The 20,405-nt window shown below is 33.4% G+C and overlaps 1 protein-coding gene and 1 long non-coding RNA gene across 4 annotated transcripts in view; one reads left to right on the forward strand and one right to left on the reverse strand.

Annotated features, from left to right (window-relative positions):
* Window positions 1-6,393: 6,393 nt before the first annotated feature.
* Window positions 6,394-12,576, reverse strand: LOC143076727 (uncharacterized). Of its 3 annotated transcripts, none has more exons than XR_012978766.1 (4): window positions 12,330-12,576; window positions 9,596-9,888; window positions 8,622-8,707; window positions 6,394-6,714 (listed from the first exon to the last, which is right to left on the reverse strand). It is a non-coding gene; the product is annotated as an uncharacterized LOC143076727 (long non-coding RNA). The 3 variants fall into 3 exon arrangements; XR_012978765.1 differs by having other exon boundaries at window positions 9,794-9,888; window positions 12,330-12,563; XR_012978767.1 differs by lacking the exon at window positions 8,622-8,707 and having other exon boundaries at window positions 9,794-9,888; window positions 12,330-12,554.
* A 166-nt stretch (window positions 12,577-12,742) lies between these two features.
* The window catches only part of LOC143074202 (uncharacterized), a 39,937-nt gene continuing 32,274 nt past the window's right edge, over window positions 12,743-20,405 (forward strand). The window contains exon 1 of the mRNA XM_076249752.1: window positions 12,743-12,851. The gene's annotated coding sequence lies outside the window, so the exon portion shown is untranslated. The remainder of the gene's footprint in view (window positions 12,852-20,405) is intronic.

The raw sequence follows: 20,405 nt of genomic DNA on the forward strand, positions 1-20,405 counted from the left end.
GTTCTACTAAGATATATATCTTGATGTAACAATGGAGAAAATGGCAAGTAGTCTATCACAATTGTTCAGCTTTAATGTTTTGTAAAATTATTATTACGACTTTTTAGCAAGAATTTAAAAACAGTAACGATTATATGATGATTATATTCTCAAACCAGCAAAAGTCCTGCTTTGCCTTCACATCAACGCTAGTTAAAACAAGTTAAAAGTCTAAAAAAAGTCTCTTGACTAAAAGTTCGCCATTTTGTTTTTGTTAAAAATGGTGGTCGTCTCGCTGATAAAATCAAATATATAGTTGGATATGTAGGACGTGTATGTACAAATTAAAAGACAATAGTTCGTTTAAAACACTAAAAGGATTGTCTCATCACTAAAAACTACTATAAAAACTGTGCTTGTGGGTGAATAACAACTTTAAAAGGTAAAAAATTTGGTGCTCGATAAAACTTCGTGCTGCTTGCTGTACAGGTGACCGGAAGTTGTCTGTCGCAGAAACGGAACAATTTGGATTGTTCGTAGACCCTATGAAGAGTAACGATAGTATCCGAAATGATATTTTGACCCACAACATCCAAAATGGCAGCCTCCATGAGTGATTGTTTTTTTATCGACTTCATCCAAAGAACATCAATATGCAGCCAGAATATACGTGTTAAAGGGTCATACTAAGCGTAATTAATGTGTTGCCAAAAGGCAGTAGGTGAAATATAGTAGGTTTTCATTACAAGTTGATAGGTTTAAACAAAAACAGTAAAGTCGCGCAACATTGTTGAACAGTTGAACATCTGAGTTTCAAAATAATTTTTATTTTATTATTGTATTAAAAAGACATTGCTTCCGGAACAACCCCTCAATTGCATGACTATCCCTTTTCTGAGTAAAACAATACATTTCAAGTGATTAATTTTGTTTTTGTTGTAAAATCCACTTTTTAGTACAAAATTTATGTCACATGTTGAAAAAATGTTTCCCATTGGAATTGAAAAACTAATATATACCTCTATCTGGTTTTATTTTATAATGCAACATTATTTGTTAATGTCCATTTTGATTGGATAACGTCACCAGCTAAAGCGTCGCCAGTAAACTGAATTTGCGACCATCAAATCCCCAATTGATGCTGTCGGAGCTTAAAATACAATACAGTTATCTCCTAATTGTAAGTTCAAAACATGTCCAAGAGTTTTATAATAGGCTTGGATTTATATCTCCTGTTATTATTATTAAAAATAATGAGACCCCTCTTTTAGAAAAAGCTGTTTCAAAAATAATGATTTTTTTCGAATTACCCTTTTAGGTTAAAAATCTTAATTTTCTTTTCTTCAACAGTAAAATGACCCCTTGCCCTCATTTGGAGTGTTGTTCCCAACATGCAGTACAATAGTCAAAATAATTTTGACACTTTGAAAGACTGTTTTATTTTTTTGCTTTAATATGCAAAAAATTATAGGAGTAGGCTAGTCCAAATAATCATGATGTCTTGAAAGGCTATTTTATTTTTTTCTGTGATGCCGTCCTTCTCTTAACATTCTTTTTTAAATTTGTATGGAGCTTGTGTACCTTATGTGGTCTTCTGTCAGTCCTCTTTGATTTGAAGCCTTTAATATTGTATTTCTTTGTTACCCTGGTATTAAATTGTTTATATGAATAAAACACTGCAAGTACATGTATACAACAGCTGTACAAGGTCTTATTTGATTGAGTAAGACCTCAGACTATTATTATAGACAATTTTTTACACAGGTGATTCAGTATTTAATATATAATGAATTTGTTTTTACTTTGTAGTGCAAAGCAGTATTGCAATATTATTCTATGGATTTTTGCAGGATTAAGTAACTCATGATTTTATGTACTGTGCATATGAGTGAATTGTAGTCGTATGCCTTTATATAATATACTGAGTTGCACATCAATCAACAGAATTTCACCAGATTTTTTAGGCTGCGAATAGTTTTAACAAAAGAACAGGAATATTTGATTGTTTTATTTACATGTCCTTCGATTTAACATAAATCTACTTACATGTATAGCCACATCATATGAGATAGTATTTGTTGACCTACTTTCTACTGTATTATTCATTGCAATTTTAACTTAACTTAACTAAGTCTTAACAAGAGTGCACACACTGAAATGTCTCGCCTTCCTTACTAATCATTGATATTATGTTGATAGTCCTAAGTATAAAGCGTTATTACAACTGTCACATAAACTTAACATTAAACAAGATAGTTAAACAAAGACCAATGAACCATGAAAATGAGGTAAAGGTCAGATGAACCATGCCAGGCAGACATGTACAGCTAACAATGCTTCCATACAACAAATATAGTTGACCTATTACTTATAGTTTAAGAAAAATAGACCAAAACACAAAAACTTAACACTGTCCAATGAACCATGCAATTGAGGTCATGGTAAAATAAAACCTGCGGGACTGACATATAGATCATAATATATTTCCATACACCAAATATAGTTGACCTTTGGCATATAATATTAGATAAAAAGATCAAAACTTAAAAACTTAACTTTGACCACTGAACCATGAAAATGAGGTCAAGGTCAGATGACATCTGCCCGCTAGACATGTACACCTTACAATCATTCCATACAACAAATATAGTAGACCTATTGCATAAAGTATGAGAAAAACAGACCAAAACACAAAAACTTAACTATAACCACTGAACCATGAAAATGAGGTCACGGTCAGATGACACCTGCCAGTTGGACATGTACACCTTCCAGTCCTTCCATACACCAAATATACTAGCCCTATTGCTTATAGTATCTGAGATATGGACTTGACCACCAAAACTTAACCTTGTTCACTGATCCATGAAATGAGGTCGAGGTCAAGTGAAAACTGTCTGACGGGCATGAGGACCTTGCAAGGTACGCACATACCAAATATAGTTATCCTTTTGCTTATAATAAAAGAGAATTCAACGTTACAAAAATTCTGAACTTTTTTTTCAAGTGGTCACTGAACCATGAAAATGAGGTCAAGGACATTGGACATGTGACTGACGGAAACTTCGTAACATGAGGCATCTATATACAAAATATGAAGCATCCAGGTCTTCCACCTTCTAAAATATATAGCTTTTAAGAAGTGAGCTAACACCGCCGGATCACTATCCCTATGTCGAGCTTTCTGCAACAAAAGTTGCAGGCTCGACAAAAAAACTACTACAACAAGGACTAGAGGCTCGATAGACTTACTAATTCATTTTACTAGGTTATTTCTTTTTCCTAGTATTTATAGTCTAGAAGAAGGACACAACACAACAACAAAAACTAAAGAAAGCAACACAAACCCGACCAAAAACCAGGGTTCATCTCATGCACTCCTTAATTGTGTATTTTCTGAAGAGTCAGTTGTTTGTTTGGTCAAGTGTTTTCACATGTATTTTCAGTATCGTATATATAGTTCCTGATAGCCTTTTACTGTTTGTGTTATATAACAATTTCAGCAGTTGGCCTTAGATAGATAGCTGGGTATTTACAAATAAAGCCATAAAAGGCAGACTTTAAAATTAATAGTATATATTTAACACATGCACAGTCTTATGCCTTTAGTTCAGTGGTTGTTGTTGGTTCATGTATGTCATTTTTAATTTTCGATAATTGTTTTGTAATAAATTAGGCTGTCAGTTTCTCAATTGAATTGTTCATACAATTTATGTCTGGGCCTTTAATAGCAGACAATATGATATTGGTTTTACTCATTGTTCAAGGCTGAACAGTTGCCTATAATTTTATAACATCCACTTTATTTGAACTTTGATTGACAGTTGTCTCATTGGCAATAATACTCAAATGTACCTTTGTTGTTGGGATATGCAAGTACCCAACCAAATCCACTCTATGTAGTATTTCTATTTGTATCCATCTGAAGAGTTCAGCCTTTTTCAACTGATTTTTTATAGTTTTTCTTATGTTGTACTATTACAGCACTGTCCTAGGTTAGGGGGAGGGTTGGGATACTGCTTAAAGAACATGTTTAACCCAACCACATTCTGTTTCACTATGTATGAATGTGTCTGTCCCTATCAGCAGCCTGTAATTCAGTGGTTGTTTGTTTTTCCTTTATCTTTATACTTGTAACTATACATTGGTATTATGTAGTATGGGTTTTGCTCATTGTTGAAGGCTGTACAGTAACCTATAGTTGTTTAATTTCTGTGTCATTTGATCTCTTGTGGAGAGTTGTCTCATTGGCAATTATACCACATCTTCTTTTTTATACTCATCTTCTTATTTTTATACATGTAATATAGCCTTGTTTGATTTTCAATTTTAGTTCATTTATATGTTTTGAAGTTTAGTATGACATCCATTTTCACTGAACTAGTACACACTATTTTGAGTCCATCTAAAGCCTGACTGAGGGTGCTGGATTTTCTTTGCCGTGATGAAGATGCATTGGTGTCCTTTGGCTGTTTTCTTCTCCTTAATTGTCTCTTTGACACATTCCTTATCTCTATTCTCAATTTTACATATTCAACACTAAAGCAGATTTTTTTATTCCTACTTGTCTTTTGACTGTCCAAAGTAGGCATTTGGAAAACTCCTGGGTGATCTTTGTGTCATAGCATAAACATAATAAACTGTAATGCCATTCAGTTATTTAGAAATATCAGTTAGATTAACAATGTTTTTTTGCCATGTTAGAGCCTTTTAAAACTTATTATAGGCTATGGATTTTGCTCATTGTTGAAGGTTGAAAGGTGACCTACTAATTGAATGCACAATATTTGAACTCTAGTGGATATAAATCTCAGTGGCAATCATACCATATCTCATTATTCTGATAATTATAAGCATTCAATGTAATGATTATTTTTCAGAATCAAATTAAGGTACACTTGATAGTTTTTTCCTTACCTTTGGTTTTATCATTAAAATGCAATTTTAAGAATAATAAAAGTGTTTCTAGTTTCAAACTGTATTTTTGTAATCCTTGATGATATATCAGGGGCGGATTTAGGCGGGGGCGTGGCGGGCGTGCGCCCCCCCTAAAATTTGCAAAGCATGGGTTGTCCTCAGCCCAATAAAGTATCTGAACAGACGACGAACATTAATGTCGTCGCATTGCATCTGTTTTATTATTAAAAGAAGTATATAAAACAGTAAGTTTAACCGAATCAACGTGATCACTTATCAACTGACCTACGGTTAATAGTTCTATAGATATATTATACTTCAAAGGAATGCGGTACTGCATTTGATGACAAATATCATAGGCTTTTTAATAGCAGTTGAAATACTAGTTGCGGATTTTATAAACAATTTCTTTGATAATCGAAGTTTAAATAACATCCCTACCTCACTTTTCCACAAAGTAGGTGAAAGTGCCCTACCCGCGGTTGGGTTGGTTATTTCATCATTGCACAGCCAAGAAAACGGTCCAGGTTAGATTTTTTCTTAATGAAAGATAGAAATACTGGTTCATGCGAAAGGTTACATGGTTAGCTCTGTATCAATATATGTCACTTGCAACCTGTAAAGTTTGCCGAAGCATGCATAAACGGTCAAGGCCCAAACCTTTACTTCCATATTACATAGGATCTCATGAAAATAAAGATATCTTCGTAAGGATCTCATTCTGATTTTAGTTGTTTGCAGTAAAAAAAATGTATATAAAAGGTTTGCCAAGACCTCCGTAAATAACAAAAATGATAATAAATTTTTTTTTTATGAAAAGACAATTAAAAATCGCTGGCAAAAGTAGAAATTTTTGTTTTCAAAATCTAATTGGTCAGGTGAGCAATAGTCAATGAATAGAGGCCCACAGATTTTTTGTTAATTATGATAATTGTAGATTGACAGGGATGGAATTATGCGGTTTTAGCTTGAAACTTTAATTTCTATAACTAATTTTACCACAAAATCATTCTCGCTACGTTTTGTTTGGCAAGATATCTACATTGCACACTCTCTAGAAGAATATTTCAATAATTTAGATAATTATACCTCGAAAAAATTTTCGCCTCGCTCCGCTCGGCCAAACATTTTACTTTGCGCCCCCCCTAATCGAAAATCCTGGATCCGCCCCTGTATATATAGTAAAAATGAGGGTTTTATGTCAGAAATACACAATGAAAACAAAATACAACAAATAGCTACAGCAAATTTATTTTCATGGTATTGTCAGAGGTGGATTTAGGGGGGCAGGGGGCCCAGCCCCCCCTCCTTTTATGGAAACAAATTGGTGGATTATATAGGGAATCACTGAAGCATGACTGGAGTGAGCTGGACCCCCTCTTAGGCAGTCAATGGGCCCTAACTTATGAAAATTTCTGGATCTGCCACTGATTGTGTGATAAAGTGCTTTTTAATGTACTGGAAATAAATAAGAAATATCTTTTTAATTCACTCAAACACCATACTAATTTTTTATTTAAAACATTAAAAAAGAACTTGCACTTTATTCAGCAATTGTCTTTGTCATTTGTTTTTTTCAACATTCTACTCCATTAATAACAAAAAAGTCGTTTTAGAAAATCATACAACCTAAATAACAAATGCAATTTATTATGAAATGAGAGGCATTGATGACCAAAGATGATAATTCTGTCGATGCTGTAAAGTATTATCATACTACAATGTAATATGGACATCAATCACAACTGTTGCACAAGTACTGTAAGCACAGTTGGTCAAATGGTGTCTACTCTTGTTTCTTTATTTCTTCACTAGTATCTGAAAAGCAAAGTAAATTCTGTGGTTATAATCAGACTATACAACACTTTTGGTAATGGATATCATGAAGTGGTTAATTGTTATTACGTGTAGAATTGTTACAGAAATATTTATATTTTAAGAGTTTTAACCACAATCCTGTACAAAAATGTTCAGGGAATATTATTACCAGTTCAGATGTTTGACAAAATGCTTAGAACTATACAACTATACTGGTAATCGTTACTAGTTTTCAGGAAACAGAAATATGAAAATTATACAAAGTTATTTTCATATATAGATGTGAAACTATACATTGAAAATCATTGTGTACAAATAATCTTTATGCTATACCAAGTATGGCTAATTTACAAGGTTTGACAGAGGTACAGAATGACAGACAGTTATGAACTATAAATCATATACAAGGAGTGTATGCTGACTCTTAACACCTGATATAAGCTGGGTTTTAAGAGGGTTTGTATTGTGTTTGTAGTCCATACAATAACTCGTAAACAGAGAAACATTCCTTTTGTTTTTTAACACACTTGTGTCATGCATTTGTTTCAATTTGTCTGGTTTTGTGCATTGTTTTTTCGACTCTCTCTTTCAAACTCTCCATTTAAAATATATACTGGTTTTAAAAAATATTATATTTGTTGGAGTATGTCTATAAGTGTTAACTTACTTATCTTAATATATATAAAAAAATCAGGATATCAAGCACAACAAAAGGAGGCTATATTTAACAAAAATCTGGGTTTAATCCATTACTGTGAAAGTACTTTTATTCGTGGGGTACCAATTTTCGTGGTTTTCGTGGATGACTTTATCCACGAATTTAAGTGTCCAACGAAATAAAACAACCATTGTCTAATTCAAGACATAGAAAGATCCCAATCGGTAGATTTTACTACTGATATGATCTAGAGAATATATTGAATAACGCCAAATCTGAGAATAGTTGAATAGCAGTCACAGAACTACAACCGCATGCAGGATTATATCCAATTAATCTTTAATAGCCTAAAATGTATAACTTTTGATCTGTTATTTCTAATAAAAAAATATTTGTTGATCGATAAAAGTCAGAGTTCCGGTATTGATATGCTAGTATGATAAAGTGTTAATTTTATATCCTCATAGTTCTTGTACTAATAATTTCATGCTGGACTTGATTTTGATAAGAATTATTTGATTGTTCAAGATAAGTTGAACTTTATAGCATTTGTTTAAGTTACTGTTTTCTTTAGGTGAGATGTTTGTGGCCTAATTAACACCTTTGATAGTCTTTAATCTGTTGATCACTTCATCATGGGTTAATTGGTGTTATCACTACGATTTACACGGGTCAATGTTTACTTCATCAATTTTCTTCAATCCAGACTCTGTGTAACCTTCGTTTCTAGAGGTTTTAATTTTTCATTTTTTTTATTTTTTTTTTGAAAACTAAAATCCACGAATTTTAAAACCCACGAACATGTACATATTGCTCAAACCACGAAAATTGATGCCCACGAATTAAAGTACTTTCACAGTATTAATTTATACTTTACTAAACTAACATAACAATAATGTACATGTAGGTTAAACAACAAGTGCCCATCCATGGAAGGATAAATAAAACAGATGAAAAATACAGATTTTTCAACTATAGTTAATATTGTTAAATTTAAACTTAAGCAATAAAAAGGAGTATGCATTATAAAGCCTTAGGCTCTTACTTTTAATCACACATTGTACACAGGAAAACACATTCATAATAGGGTTACAACTGATAGAAGCCAATTGAGAATTTCACTAACATTTTCATTGCAATTAACCCAACCACACATTGTAACTTTGGATCTCTAAGTGTCTTCCCTGGTCCCAATATGCATGCATGTATGTTTAAATAGCCTTAAAACAATATGTCATGTATATGTTACCTGTTAGGTAAATTTGACCTTCACCATCATCAGACTGTTGTTCTTTTTCATCCAGGATGAAATGTATTGGATGGCAAAGCCTTTTGCTGAAATATAATTTGACCAAGTTTAATAAAATGCAATTTGACCGTTGGTTTTCCTGCTTGAATGGTTTTACACTAGTAATTTTGGGGTCCTTTATAGCTTTTTGTTCGGTGTGAGCCAAGGCTCTGTGTTGAAGGCCGTACATTGACCTATAATGGTTTACTTTTATAAATTTTTATTTGGATGGAGAGTTGTCTCATTGGCACTCACACCACATCTTCCTATAGATATCTAATTTTTATGAGGCCAATGTCTACAAAACTATACATTTGTTTAGAAATTTTACTGAATAAAGTAATTTTGCTAAACTATGAAACAAGTTCAAGTAGATATGCAAGGTTCAAAAACATTTAGTCTGACTTCATGTATCTGTATTGGAATAAAACCAAAGAAATTATTTTTCTTATTGGTAATTCATGTCCTACCAGTATTTATAAGGTACCAACAAAAAAAATCTTAAAAAAACATGGTACAATATATATTTCATGTGCTAAAAAAAAGTCAAAAAGTGATAAAACATATAGTGTATGACATTTAGTTAAGTTCACATATGTCTGAGGAACATGTCAGTAACTGCTAGTAGTCCTTTGTAAATTTATGTATAGTTTGCTTATTTTGTTTTATTTCCTATCATTTTGCCTATTCTGACATACAATGTAGACTATGACTTCTTTAAAACTGAGATTTACTGTGCCTATTGTTTTTGTTTTTCTACAATGGCTAGCTATAGAGGTACGTATTAGGATAGGTTGAGATCTTGCAAAACATGTTTGACCACACCGCATTTTAGCGCCTGTCCCAAGTCAGGAGTCTCTAGCCTTTGTTATTTTTTAAGATTTTTAATTTTAGTTCATTTTAATTTTGGAGTCTAGTATAACATTCATTATCACCTTGACCACATGTTTCCGGGGAGTAGTACACATTTTTGTTTAGGTGGTAGCTCAAGCATGCCTCTGTGTGTGGGATTTTCTCAGTGTGTTGTAGATCCATTGGTGGTCTTTGGCTGTTTTCTACTCTTTGGTCAGGTTGTTGTCTCTTTGACACATTCCCCATTTCCATTCTCAATTTTTTGTTAATAATAAAATTACCCAATGACAGTCAGTTATATGTGAGGCCTCTTCATTCCTCTATATACATTTGTACTAGGTTTGTATTCTCCAGCCATTCAATACAGATAACTGACCTGGAAAAGATTTAATATGTCAGTATTTTACTATTTCAGATGCAACTCAATGCAGATACTTTATACATATATTATAGATAGTTATATAAATATATTGTATTCTGTTGGACATATTTTTTTTATTTCATTCTCAATACTAATTAATCAGCCTTTTATGGCAATCAACAATTGTTACAACGGTAAACCTGTATTTGTTTAATTGTTAGTTTCATAAAGTTACCATGAATACCACCCTCTTCACTCTGTTGTTTATAATTTTTCATCAAATGTTTTTGTATATACATCATACATGTATAAAGTCTTCCTTAGGCATGTTTTTTTTCAAATGGAATTTAGGACCACTATAAAATTGAGAATGGAAATGGGGAATGTGTCAAAGAGACAACAACCCGACCAAATAAAAAACAACAGCAGAAGGTCACCAACAGGTCTTCAATGTAGCGAGAAATTCCCGCACCCGGAGGCGTCCTTCAGCTGGCCCCTAAACAAATATATACTAGTTCAGTGATAATGAACGCCATACTAATTTCCAAATTGTACACAAGAAACTAAAATTAAAAATAATACAAGACTAACAAAGGTCAGAGGCTCCTGACTTGGAACAGGCGCAAAAATGCGGCGGGGTTAAACATGTTTGTGAGATCTCAACCCTCCCCCTATACCTCTAACCAATGTAGAAAAGTAAACGCATAACAATACGCACATTAAAATTCAGTTCAAGAGAAGTCCGAGTCTGATGTCAGAAGATGTAACCAAAGAAAATAAACAAAATGACAATAATACATAAATAACAACAGACTACTAGCAGTTAACTGACATGCCAGCTCCAGACTTCAATTAAACTGACTGAAAGATTATGATTTCATCATATGTACATCAGGCACAATCCTTCCCGTTAGGAGTTTAGTATCATACCATCATAACTTATATGAGAAGAACATAACCCGTGTCATGCCAACAACTGTTTTTAGAATAAATGTGTTTAGTTCCGACGCAAAGACCTTATCAGTGACTCAATATTAACGCCAAAATATGCAATCTTTAATGACTTGACAACAGTATCGTAATTATATCCCTTCTTAATAAGTCTATTCAAAGGTTTTTTAAGTTTCTGAGGTGAATACTGACACCTTTGTGCTTTATAAAGAATATTTCCATAAAAAATTGGATGTGAAATACCTGAACGTATAAGAAGTCTGCATGTTGAGCTATATTTACGAATGATGTCTTTATACCGATGATAAAATTTAGTAAATGTTTTGACTAGTTTGTGATATCGAAAACCCTGGTGTAATAATTTTTCTTATGCATTCTTATTGGCATAATCCATATATGGGAGGGGGGGGCAATCTTTTTATGTAACGTAACTGTTATCAGTATTTTTGCATTTTTTGTTAACTGTTTTTGCCAAAATATCAAGGTGTTGTTAACATGTTAACAGACCCCCTTTTGCCCCTCCTCATATATAGCATGAGGATAACTTGTCTTATTCTAAGAAGAATTTCATATTCTCTTGCACCGTCCCTTAAAGATCTTTGCTGACTGGACACAGTATCTATAATCTTAAAAATATGTGTTTAAAATATATATTTTAAATATTTAAGAAGTTTGACTCTTCTGCATTAAGTACAAGAAGGGACTTCCTTTTAAGTATCAATTCTTGGTGCTTACTGCAGATTAGTCATATTAAATATCCCTTTTTTTTTTATATTGAGATTTCTCCACATAAACTTCCATGCCTCTTGTTTGAATTTTTATAGTGAAAATACACTAACCTGGTGCTCTAGGGTCAATGTCAACACAGTATTAATTAAATTATTATATATTGCTATTTTGTTGGGTGTATTACCCATGTTTCCTGTAGTATTTATATATTTTTATTACACATGTTACATATTTATTGTTTGTGTACTGCATATGTTATTGTTTATAATAATATTGTTTGTATGCTATATGCCTTCCTGGGCCATAATTTGGTGAATTAAAGTATTCTATTCCTTTCTATTCTATTTACCAAATGGCAAATCATGGCAAATGCGCATTTCAGCTGAGACTACTGTGTTATAGGGGGTCTCATTGGGGGGTTCTGATCACTGATTTGTCACATTCCCATATCCCGCTTACACTATGTACTTCATTTCTGGTTTTCACGTCACAATAATTTGACTTTCACGTGTCACGCTTACAAAAAATCGGCAATCCTGTGTCACGCTTAGACCCCACTTATGAGACACACTTATACAGTTATAGTAGTCTCAGATTTCAGTGATCGATGCATAAGGTAAAATATTTAAAACTACATAATATCTAAACATTTTATTTTATGATACTAGTTGTTACAAGGATTCTGCAAACTAATCCATGATTACAACCTACTGTACACCTCTATGCGAGCCCCCCCCCTCCCCCTTTCTGAGTAATAAAACCTACCTTTTACATACCCTATTAAAAGAGACATTCGTACACATGAACCTTAATAAGTTAATTGTCTAGTTTCTTCCAGTTTCCATGCTGTTTAAAAGTTTCATTTTACACTGAAACTCTCAACTCTGGTCTACCTCTGCCGCATGTTATCATCCATATTCTTGAAGTGTTTATCTTCCGGGAAGATGTGGTCAAGGTCATTACCAAATTTTAAAACGCCATCTATGAACGAAATCCAAAGACACAAAAATCCAGACGCTATATTCATAATGCGTCTGGGTGATCGAGACTAAATCAACCTCAATCTCCCATACAGACAGAGTTATCGTCCTTTCCTCCTCAATCTCCCATACAGACAGAGTTATCGTCCTTTCCTCCTCAATCAGGAGGAAAGGACGATAACTCTGTCTGTATGGGACATTGAGGTTGAATCAACCTGTGTGAGGGAGATTTTTAACAGTCACAGTGTGAACAGTCAAAGTAAAGATTTACAGCAGCAGCAGTTTAATAAATTTAATTTAACAAGACTGAAACAGATGGTAAGGTATCCATAAAACACAAAACACATTAAAAATTAAGTCTACTTTCGATTTCAAATGTCCTGCATGTCATCGTCATCGGATGGATGTCAACTCGTACCTTCGCCAACTCGTCCTTTTTCATATAGTACTAAATTTTTATACGACAGCAACAAAAAAATGCGGTCGTATATTGATATCACGTCGTCGTCTTCCAAAGACAGTTGGTTTCCGGACAATAACTTTAGTAGAAGTAAATAGAAATCTATGAAATTTAAACACAAGTTTATATCCACAAAAGGAATGTTGGGATTATTTTTTGGGGTTAATGATCCTAACAGTTTATGAATTAGGGGTAAAAAAAAAGGGTCCAAATAAGCATTTTTCTAGTTTACATCTAATACCTTGAAACGGTGTATAAATCTCTCTGAAATTATTCACAAGTTTCCATACCCCAAAGGGATGGTTAGGATTGACTTTGGGTGGTTATGGCTCAAACCGTTTAGGATTTAGGGGCAAAAAAGGGGGAAAACAAGGGTTTCCTGGTTAATGGACAATTTAAAAGCAGTGTAAGGGAGGTAATCCAAACACATTTAAAGTAAAATGTTTAGTCTTTTCAATAGTCATGATAGTTGTCTGGCGCGAAAAGGCCGATAACTTAATTTAAGAATTTTATATTTTCGGAGACGGTCAATTTCCAGAATTGCATGCTTTATCATCACCATTTTTCTTTGGCCATCGATAACGACACTATTGCTGCATTCTTTGACAATAAGTTATATTTAACAAGACAGTATTATCAATGTGTTATCGTGACATCAACATATGTTAGCAATGTTAGATACCTGAATTAATTGTTATTTTGGCAAGGACATCACTTCCCCGGAAAACATGATTTTGTACAAGTTCACTTTTCGGCATCTCTGGGATGCAAAGCAGATCAAATTCCTGATTATTTTTACTACAACATTCTGATTTTTATTATATGCTACATATTACCACTTTTTTTAAATCAATTTTTGTTTATATTATCAACAAATAAGACATTGTAAGAGTTTACTGGTCTGAGTACACAGTTATTTCGTAGTGCATTTCTTTTAGACAATAAATGAAAATTAAAAAAATCCCACCTGCGCTTTCTCAATAATATTTTTACAGTGTGTTGTACCACTTTTGGGACAAATTATATCAGAATTATAGAAAACTTCATCAGCTCTAACTCAAAATATGGACAATTTTATGTTAAGGGGGTCTTGAAATCTTTTGACAGCTTCCAAAGTGCTAATTTTTGACCTTTTTCAGCTGGACCTCATCACTACTTTACATTAATATTTATGACCCAAATTTTTTTACAGTGTCATTTAACCCCCCAACTTGCTATATGAGGCATAAAACATGGAGAAATAAATTTGGAAGGGGTATAACAAAGTTTGGCAAGTAACACACTGTCCACACTAAGGACTATATTTGTGGACAACGAAAATCAAAGGACGATAACTGTGTACTCGGACCTAACTTAACATGATCACTAGTTCAAGTTGTCGTTCTTAGTGTATAGTTTGTTCCAAAAACAGTGTTTGTTTCTGGTACAGTTTGTCAGTTGTTTATTAACAATAAATTTGTCTCAACTAAAAAACATGTTAGCTTCAGTGTGTGTGTGTTTTTTTTTAATTAGTAATTGTTTCTAAATACATTTGCCAGACAGGATTATAGGTAATTGTAATGTCCCTTGTTTAAAAAAATATAAGTTGCTTGTTTCTATATTTAACGATTTACATGATGTAGTGTCGATGGTTCATGTTTAATATATATCTGGCCGATTTAACGAACTACATTTGAGAAGACACGTTTATTCAGCATTGTTTTCAATCATCATATCTGGTACCCAACCGGTACTTTCATACAGTCACATATCGTACAGAACAGCCACAGCACTATTCAGAACGTATCAATATAGAATATATGACAATACTTAATATACTACACTCTCCTCTTTCTTTAGAATGAAAATAACTATTAACTGACTAGAGAATAAAACTGACTGAATATTCTTTATCTTTGACTAGAATAACTACTTTCAAAAAATATCAAATATCAAAAATCAAAAATGAAAATTCTTACTAGAATTATTATCTTTTCAAAACTAATCAAAACTTTTTTCTGTCTTTATCAAATCCTACTAATATAAAACTTTAACTGTCTATATCAAATCCTTCTATCCTACATGTAACTAAATTATGAAACAATATAGTCATTAAATTTTGATGGCATTTTTCTCTCTCTCACTGGACGTCTTGTTACATCACCAGCTTCGTCTGAAATCGGTTTGGGTGTTTCAATCGGATCATCTAACATAACACAGTCATTGTCCTTTTCACTTGAAACATTTCGATCGTTATATTTCTTTACATGTGTCGTGTTTCGACGGTATTGTACACCTTCGGGTGATTGTACAACACATTGATTACCAATTTTGTCAACAAGTTTGTAAGGTGTTGAAATAAATGGAGTTGTCATTTTGTTCATATATTGTTGTTTAACTAAAACATTGTCTCCAGTTTTCAAGTCACTTTCATGCGCGTTTCTTTTCTCGTCAATGTACATCTTGTTCTTGTGTTTCGCGTACATGTCTCTGTCTTTCACTTCTTCGTCAAGTGTTGTGACATCATCTTCGCAATATATTTCGGGTAACTTTGTCCTTATCTTACGTTTGAATAAGAGTTCCGACGGTGAAACTCCAGTCACACTATGCGGTTTTGTCCTATACGCCATTATATACTTTCTAAGTTCTCGTTTCCAGTCCATTGCATCTGCCTGAGCGATCCTTATCCTTTTCATTAAAGATCTATTCTGACGTTCCACTTCACCGTTCGCGGCTGGATATAATGGTGTGTTTCTAATATGTTTCACATCAATATCCTCCAAGTATTGCTTAAATAGTTTTGACGTAAATTGCGGTCCATTGTCAGAACGGATAGATAGTGGTAAACCATGACGCAAAAACATGTTTTCAAGCGAATCTATCATTTTCTCACTTGAAGTGTCTTTTGTAATGTCAATCTCATAATAGCGACTGTAATAATCTATTACAACAAACACAAAATGTCCAGATGGTAGCGGCCCTAGCAAATCAATAGCTAAGTATTGCCACGGTCCTGTAGGCAACTTTGTCGGTTCCAGCGGTTCTGGATGTGAAAATTGAGATGTTATCTGACAGCCATGGCATGATTTAACATATTTCTCTACATCTTTATCCATGTTTGGCCACCAGACCTTACTTCTTAGCATCTGTTTAGTCCCTACAATTCCTAAGTGTCCTTCATGAGCTAATTGCAAGCATTTAGCTTGTAGTGTTTTGGGAATTATAATTCTTCGTCCACGCATTACTAAATATCCTATTACACTCAGTTCGTTCTTTACAGGGTAATAAGCACTCATAACAGACTGGTTCCATTTAGCTTGTTGTAGACAATTTCTAACTTCTGATAATTCTGTGTCCACTTTTGCTTCCTTTTCGATCTCTTGTGTTGTTAACGCTTTAGGTGTCCCTTCTTGTGCGCAAAATCTTACAAATTCTTCAGCGACATTCCTTTCTTTAAATTCGCTTTTGTTAATTGCCACCAGCCGTGACAGCGCATCTGCAATATTTGTTTTCCAGGTAAATATTTTATTTGATAATTATACGACATAAGCTTCAGCATCCATCGTTGGATTCTTGCATTTTGGGTTGTTTTCAAACACTTTGTGTTATATAAACTTTCTAACGCTTTGTGGTCTGTAATAATTTCAAAATCTATTCCGTATAAATACAAGTGAAACTTTTCAAAAGCCCAAACCACGGCTAATCCTTCTTTTTCTGTTGTTGAGTATTTCTTTTCTGTTTCTGACAGCGCCCTACTAGCATAACTTATAACTCGAGACATTCCTTTATTTTCTTGTACTAACACAGCACCTAGTCCCACATTGCTTGCGTCTGTAATAAGTTGAGTTTTATCTGCATCTAGTCTATAATATCCTAGAGTTTCTCCTTCACTGAGTGAATATTTTAGCTTTTCAAAACTTTCTTTTTGCTCTTTTCCCCATCGGAAGGTCTCATTCTTCTTTGTTAATTTTCTAAGTGGTTCAGATATGGTTGCAAGATTCGGTATGTACCTTGCACTATAGTTAACTAAGCCTAAAAAGCTCTTAACTTCTGATCCATTTGTCGGCTCTGTTGCGTTTAGCATATCCTTTACTCTTTCTTGTGTTGGTCCTATTCCATTTCTTGATAAGATATGACCCATAAATGTTATTTTGTCCATAGTAAATTCACATTTGTCACCATTTAGAGTTAACTTTTTCTGACGGATTCTGTCTAAAACTAGGTTAAGTCTTTCGTCATGTTCTTCTTTTGTGCGACCAAATACAACAATGTCATCTGATATGTTCTGGACACCTTCAATATCATGAAATACTTGAGATATAACTTGTTGGTATTTCTCAGGTGCGGCATTTATCCCGAACATCAAACGTTTATAACGGTAAAGTCCCCTGTGTGTGACAAAACTCGTTATCTCACCTGAACCTTCTTCAAGTTCCAATTGATGAAATCCATATCTCAAATCCATTTTACTAAACCATTCTCCGCCATTCATTTTGTACAATATTTCGTCCACAGTTGGTATTGGATGCCGTTCGCGTACTATTGCCTTGTTTGCTGCTCTCATGTCAACACATAGCCTTATGTCGCCATTAGGTTTAGGAACAACAATAACTGGACTGACCCACGGTGTCTGGTCATTTACTCTCTCAATGATGTCTTGTGATTCTAATTCATCAAGTTTTTTATCCACTTTTTCCCTCAATGTGAACGGTATCCTATACATTCTTTGCGCAACTGGCTCAACTTCTGAATTTATGTGCAACTTTAATTTAAAATTTTCCAATTTGCCTACTCCTTTAAAGCAATCACTATATTTTTCTCTAATATCATTTATTGAATAAATTCGGTTATTAATTCCTAATTTCAAAACACCTAATTGTATAGCTGTTGCTTTTCCCAGCAAAGATACACTATTTCCTTTCACAACATAAAATGCACCTTCTACACTTTCAGATTGACCTTTGACATTTATTTCACATGTGAATTTTCCTAACACCTCTAGTGGTGTTTCACTACCATAAGAATATAATTTCTTTTCTGATTTTTCAGATTTACACACAATTTTCTGAATTTTCAATTTTTTCCACAATGCACTTGAAATAATATTTACTGATGCACCGCTATCAATTACACACTTTATATTTATGCCACCAGCATTAATTTCAATTTCATCATTTTTATCACTTTGATTTTTCACAATAAATGCATCATTTTTATCACTTTGATTTTTCACAATAAATGCATATTCATCATCATCTGATTCCACATAGTTGACAATACCTTTTGCACTTTTAGTACCATATTTACCATATCTTCTTTGATTTTGTTGCCCTCCTTGTTTCGTTTTACACACGGTTCCAAAATGACCACTTTTCCCACATTTATTGCATGTTTTACCTTGTGCCGGGCAAGATGGATCTTTACCGAAGTGTCCTCTCCCACATCGATAACATTTTAATCCTGATTTTGTTTTTGTTTTGTTCTGTCCATATTGTGTTGGTTTTCTTTGATTGACTCTATTAACACTTCCGTGACTACTTGATGGGTTGTTGCCATAACCAGTTGCACCCTCCATTTCGCGAGAATGCTTTTCAGCCATTTCTAAAGTTCTTGCAATAGTTCTTACATCATCTAAGGTCAAACGTGGTCCCTTTTCAAGAAGTCGAGTACGTAATCTATTAGAACGACATTTTTCTATGACCTGGTCCCTTACTTGTGCGTCCGGGTCTGGATGATCACACAATACTACTTGTTGTTTCAATCTTGTGATGTATTGATCTATTGTTTCTGTTTCATTTTGTTTGATACTTCTTAAATTATAACGTTCTACTGAAAAATTTATCTTGGCATCAAAATGTTTCTTCAATGTTTTAATCGTTTTATCAAAATCGTCGTCACCATCTTCCTCCGTTAATGTGAAGTATATATCCTGTACATCGAGTCCTGCACAGTGCAATAATAATGCTTTCTTTTGTTTCTTGTCGTCTACACCTTTTCCTGTTGCATAAAGTTCAAAACTTCTCAACCACCGAGTCCATGATTGTCCGAGTCTATCTCCACTGACATCGAAATTTCCAACTGGATTTAAATCGATTTTAGCTGCCATTTTACAAAAATCAGCTTACCACATTAAAGTTCAATGTTTCTTCTTTATCCTCGTCGCCAATTGTAGTGTCGATGGTTCATGTTTAATATATATCTGGCCGATTTAACGAACTACATTTGAGAAGACACGTTTATTCAGCATTGTTTTCAATCATCATATCTGGTACCCAACCGGTACTTTCATACAGTCACATATCGTACAGAACAGCCACAGCACTATTCAGAACGTATCAATATAGAATATATGACAATACTTAATATACTACACATGATACTTCTTCAGTACATTATTTGGTAAATTGAATAGATATTGCTTTTTTGAATTCATTTGTTAAACATGTTAAAGATATTTATTTATGTTTAAAGTTTAGTATTTGCATTGTTGCTATAAATAATTTATGACCTTCTTTGAGAGACTTTATCATTTTATATAACATGTATAAGTGGTTTGGAATTATATCATATATAACCTTCGTTTAGAGACTTAATCATATTATATAAGTGGTTTGGAATTTAATATTGAATTAAATTATTGAACTGCACTAAAATCTCCCTATGAGGTTAGTGCATTGTACTTATTGAATAAATTATATATTGTTTTCATTGTTTTTTTGGTTTTTCTTTTATTTAGATAGCGCTTTTATATTAAGCATCCATCTTGTTCTTATATATCAATTCACAAACTAGAACAAGCTGTGGTCCGCATCCCCAGCAGAATTGCTCCTGCTACATACATGACCCCAACCCTTTTCGTTTATGGCTATAAGTGAAATATGTTTATTTTTTTGGAAAATGAAGCTTTCAGCGTCTTGTTCCAACACTGCTGACCTGAACTTCCATTACATTTCTCTGCCTTCCGCGCTTGGTTTCGTATATTTTCTTCCCCATTACATTTCTCCGCTTACCGCGCTTGGTTTTCGTATTTACTATTTTACATACAAACTGGAATCTGCTTGTATTATCATGTGTAGTAATATAATCAACCGGGAACCAGTTTACAAATGTACATACCTCCGGACCTATTATCAAAAAGATCGAAGTGTACCAACCAATGTAGTTAAGATACTCATAAATCTATTTTTATAACTTTATTGATTATGTGAAGTAAAACTGAAACATTGTTTAAACATTAAAGATATATAATTAATCGGGGAATACTTGATAGTCTTTTCGTTTTACAAAAAACTGCCTTTTTTATCAGAAAATATAATATGTCCGTGTTGGTCCACTTTCTACTAGTTATAAGACAGATCGAAGTACCGGAAATCCATCTTTGTTTACAAACTTACACCTGTAGAGTCTGTAACAGACTGTATCTGTATGACATG

This window comes from Mytilus galloprovincialis, chromosome 5 (assembly GCF_965363235.1).
Source record: "Mytilus galloprovincialis chromosome 5, xbMytGall1.hap1.1, whole genome shotgun sequence".
NCBI classification, from domain to species: domain Eukaryota; kingdom Metazoa; phylum Mollusca; class Bivalvia; order Mytilida; family Mytilidae; genus Mytilus; species Mytilus galloprovincialis.